Raw genomic sequence first — 5,750 nt, 5'->3', positions numbered from 1 at the left:
CATGCCGCCTCCAGGTGAGGCCCGGGCCTTCCCGCCCCGCCCCGCCGAGACCTCCCGCCCCGCTTCTGGGGCGCACGCAAGGGGAGAAGCACGGCCAGGGAGGGCAGCGACACCGGGAGCCCCCGGGGCCATCGCTCACGAGAAAGCAAAGTAACACGGACCCGGGACAAGAGCTATTCCTGTACATAAACGTTTCCTGTCCACAGGATTGATTAGGAAGGGTTTATTAGAAGGGCACTTTCAGTAAGATCACACCAATAACACCTACTCAGCCCAAGACGGTTCATGCTCCCTAAACTGGCCAGCACAGACATCTTTTCATTTCGTTTCCTCTGTTTGGATATTACAAAGCATATGCTATGAAATCTATTTATATATACCTTTAAAGTCTCTAATTTATACACAAAGCCATTTTGTAGGAAGACTACCATCTTTCCAATGAATAGGCTCATGAATTTCAACTACGAATAAAGATGTTCTAAATACTGATCACAGAGGTTTACATTCAGGTTATAGAAGAAAACACAAAGTAGGTAAGGTCTTCTGCCAGCTCTTGCCTTTTTACCACGACTTGGCATACAATAAACCTCCCAAGAATTAACACAGCTACAGCCATATAAGCAAGGTTTAAAGACATTGCTGTAACAGACAACAGCTTTGCAGTATCGAGATTTAACATGTTAGAAAACTATTTTTCTAACATTTAGTGGATTTCAAGTGTTTCCATCACCCAGAACAGAGAAATATATTCCCAGAAGACCTCTGCTGTGCTCCAGCATAGCTACACTCACCTCAGTGGAATAACTTCATTTTCAGTGGTGCATTTACTCCACATCTTGAATGGTCAAGATGTGAAGAGAGGAAGATTCCTGAAATAGCATCCAGCACTTCCACAGGAATCTGCTGTAGAGTCGCAGAGAGATGCAGCACTGCTTTGCTTTATCTTCCACATCTTAGAAAACACAAAGCACCCACAAGAAACAAAAAAGGATTCTGGTGTACAGATCAGAGCAGAAAGGCAGGTTGAAGAGGATGATGAAGAGGTAATCTGTAGTGAAATTCTATTATAGTTGTTTGGAGAGTATCTAACACTTATCAGAAAATACATAAAATGGTTAAAATTCTGTTACTGGGGGAAGATAAAGGTTTTGAAGTCAGCTGGATTTGGGTCTTTCCAGATAGCATGTGATATGTTTAATAGAATAATCAAGCATGTGTAACTTTTATCCAGTAAATCAAAGGTATTAATTTTCCAGCAATTCCCACCAGTAATATACACCAGAGAATAAACTTACCATCAGACTTTAATTGACCTTCGAAGACCAGTTTGAAACCAGAAAACTGAAAATTCAAGATTTCTCTGAACTTGGAAAACTGTATGAACCTTCCCTTTCCAATATTGGAATAGAACTGAGAGAACATTAGCATAAACTGAGATTGTAGTGAGACAAAATTAAAACACAGTACCAAATGGCTCATGTCCAAACATCCTGATATTTTGGTTTTTCACTGTTATGCTATTTTTCAATAAGGTATTTCTTATAAAACATGCCTTTGCCCACTTGTCAATGGGCAAAATGTCAATGTCACTAATTCTTCAGTAATACAGTTATTGTCCCCACCAATCTTGATCTCTTGTAACTCATTCCTTATCTTCTGAAATCATAACTGAATCAAAGTTCAAAATCAATTGCTGTTCATTATTGATGTTAGCAATTGAGTTAAATGGAAACAAAAACAGTCAAACTTCAATACACAGATTATACAGTAGATATACAGCAGAAGATGAGCAGATTTATTTCAGTCCCATGGACACTGATGTAGCCCTAATTTAGGAATGTTCAAAACCTCCTCTTACTGAAGTGTTATGCTTCCATGCATTGATCTATCTATAAAGGACAGACAGAAATAGGCAGCTAAACTTGTAACAGAATTAAGTTGATCCCACTTGGAAGAACAGCTTTTAGCCACAGAAAGAAAAAGCAGTGAGAAACCAGCACAGCTGACCAAGTAAACTGAAGATCATATTACACTGTTAATACAAATATGAAACATATATATATTATCATTATTTACATAGGAGGTAAAATTAAAATGATGAGTGCTTTTTGGTTCTTTTTTTTTTTTTCCCCTTAAATCAGAAGAAAAAAAGTACACATATGCTATGTTTTTCTTTAAAGCCAAATCTAGGACAGTATCTACATCGTTACCATTAGCAAATTCCAGCTTTGACAAGAAATCATTAAGAAACATTGATTAGGAAACTGAAGCTTCAGTTTCACATGCGCTACTTGTACTTGTTTCTTGATGAGCTACAAATGCTACTTATCGATATCATTCTGATCATGAGTTAGGAGCTTCAATCACTCAGATTTAACCAGTATAATAGTGTGGACTGAGTGATCTATGGACCTAGAAATGTGTCAGACTGCTGAGCACCTCAAAGAAAAAGAATGCTTATAATGGGCACAAGACATTTTCTCCAACTACAAGCAGTTCTTTTCTCAAATCTGTACCCATCAGGAAAATATCTGCCCACAGTAAGTAACACATCATAACTAGGTCATGAATTCAATTAAGCTTTCAGCAGTTCAGGAAAGTTGAGATCCAAAAAGAACTTAAATTGCATTTTTAGTGACACTGCAGAAAGTTAATCATTGAAATTAAAATGTTACTCATTACTTGCAATAGTTTTATAGAAAGTAAAATCTCACATTAAAAAGAGAATTGGTTATTTACCTTTCATCCTACTAATATTTTGCAAATGCATCAATTCCTCAGCAGAAGTATTTTGGATGCAAGAACTATGGCATGCAAAAGCCATGTCTGTTAAGAATGTGCTGGGAACAGAGTTGAATCATACTACTAAGGATGAAATGCAACAGTGTTCTAACGCATCGGTGTATACAAAACTGTTTCACTACAAATGATATATGAATCTGTGACTTGAGGAGCTCTTACCTGCAAAATAAATCTCGTTTTTTCTGGTCATTTATATTCCAAAAGGAAGTAAGAGCTTAAAAGGATTTTGACTACAGAACAAAGAACCTGTTTTATAAGACATTACAGGACCTTATCTTGCTTAGTTTAACGAAAATTAAGTTGCAAGAAAATAGAGTTTAGTGCTAGTACCTTGAGATCTGCTGTTTTTTAAATTTAAAAAAGTTATCATATAAATGAAACTGAAGTTTCCTAATCATGCTACTAAACAAGGCCTTTTAAGAAAACGGAGGATGAAATACAATTTTTAAGTCAGGAGTTTGAATAGAATTTCTTCTGTGACAGAAAGGGAATGAAATCCTTCACCAGATTTTACCGACCTTCTAAGAGTACAGCCATACTGCATCAAATATTTGTATTTTAGCTTTGGCTTGTGAAAAACTGCAACTAGATGAGAGCATTTGTGAAAGTCTACATCACAGCAACAAACTCACTTTGTGTGCTGACTTCAAGTTTCAAACTATGACTTAACAGGGGAAAAGAGCAGATCCCCGGAATTCGATCTCCACTACCTATCACTTAAGATCAATTGGGTGGTGCATGAGCAAAATAAAAATATATGTAATTGGTTAGCACTGTTTTTCTTGGTCCATACTAGACTTACACCTAAGTCCTCTTTCATGGACTACTTCTCATTAAACTCATTCTCTCAACTCTTCTTTAAAGAAGAATATGCACAATTCAGATGCTTTTGGAACATTCCATTTGGTACGTACATGGAAATCCTGCGAGGTATTTCAAGAACTGGCTCAGTGCATACTGGGTTTTTTTAATCATGTGGGGCAGTAAACGTAAAGATAGCTTGTCCTTGATAAAGCAATCAGGCATGACTAACAAGATTGTTGCTTGGGTAGGCTAGGACTTACAGTGGAACAAAACAAGCACACAGAGTTGCTAGACACAAAGGGAGTAACAGTAGTCCCCCTCTACTTTAAGTATTTACGCAATAAAAGAAACTTCACAAACACCAAGTCACTACTAAGTAGCAAAAACATCTTAAGACTTAAAGGTTTTTGGAATTAAAACATTTTGCCTATACCTGCTGAGTGCTTCAAAGAAGAAAAGAGGATGCAGATAAGTATAAGGTCATACAATCTCAGCAAAGGCCAAGGAAAACAACCTTTGGACACTACTATTGTTTTTCTCTTACCTCAAAATGTACGTCAGCTAGTTTGTCTCAAGATATTGTTAACACAAAGCATGAGTAATTAATAAGGTAAATTTGTTTTACACAAGCACGATGCTAGTGGCACTTGGCAAGAAGCAAAACTCACTCTTGGCGAAGTACATCACCACCATCTAGGGCGCTGATTTTATATTTGTGTGGATCCTACAAAAAACAAAAAAGCTAATCCACAACTAATGATAGATTATCCAAAAGACAACTGGTGACATTCTCTCCTCCAGTACCTAAGCAAAACTATGCAAGGTTGAGAGTTTTAGGTGCGCAGCTCAGACAGTGTCTTTACAACCAAGCCAGCTATAGAGCATTTCCTATGTGCTTTAACTCATTGGCATTGAAGATGTAACCATTTACAGATCTTTTATTTATTCACTGTACTATGCATCAATCTTAGAGATGTCTCCTTATGCTTGAGTTTTCGACCACCCACTAAAAATATTAGAACTATTGCACCTGAGACTCAAAACACTGTTAACCCCATTTCACCAAGTATCACAACACATGTTGCCCATTTTCAGCATTGTTTGTAACGTTTGGACTGATGGTCATATTTAAAGTAGGTGGTGAATAATAAAAGAGGACACACAAATGAAGTCTACTTACACTTCACAAAAAATACATGGGAGTAAGCATTCACAAAGTTAAAAGATGAAGGTGGAAAAAAATAATAGCAGAGACCCAATCCCAGCTACAAAGCATGTTACTTCCCTAAACAAGAAAATGGGTCATTATTCAAAACCATCCCCAAACCACAGCACTTCCTCAACACACCACAAACAGGCTTTACATAGTCTTCAATTATACAAGGAATACTGGAATAAAACAGTGGAATGCTAATAGTCTTATGACATCAGAAAATCTAAGAATGAACTTCTCTGAACTAACCAAATAGCTTCTGCTGTATATGACACTTAAAACAACCTTCAGGAGATTAAAAATATCACTGTCCTCCCAGGTTAATGAATTTATTTGCACTTACATTTTAGTAGTTAAAGATATAGCAGGTGACTGAGTATTTGCCTCTGTCTCCCACACAGCCTTTACTTAAAATAATCAAGCGGTTTTAAAACATAGCTTTTAACATCTCACTATTAAAAGTGTGCTTCTTTCTTGCAAATCCTGGATTAATGCCCTCTCTCATACTTTGAAGTAATCTCATGTGCTATTTTTTGAAATGTATGCTTTGTTATCTCTCCATTAAAAAAATAAAAAATTCATACCAATTCTACAGTTCTTCTGAATTTTGAGCATGAAAACGATTAGGGAAAAAAAAAAAAAGAAGTTTGCTGTACATATGTCTTTAAAAGTGCACAGGATACTGCAAATCCTGAATTGAACACTACTTTTCCTACCTGCAAACAGTTACAAGAGATAACGTGCTGTAATTGAGGGTTTTTTTGTTTTGTTTTGTTTTTTTAAAACAAGTTAGATTAATGTTACAAGATCCTGGATTACAAAATTTCAATTCCATTAACTTTTAAAGTAACATACACATATTTTAGGATGATACACTTCTTAAGTCAAATAGATTTCAGCATCTGCCAACACAACAAAAGATGAGAGAAAA

The sequence above is a fragment of the Tympanuchus pallidicinctus genome, unplaced genomic scaffold (assembly GCF_026119805.1).
Source record: "Tympanuchus pallidicinctus isolate F22 unplaced genomic scaffold, pur_lepc_1.0 scaffold7, whole genome shotgun sequence".
Classification (NCBI taxonomy): Eukaryota; Metazoa; Chordata; class Aves; order Galliformes; family Phasianidae; genus Tympanuchus; species Tympanuchus pallidicinctus.
This window is presented reverse-complemented; position numbering follows the sequence as displayed.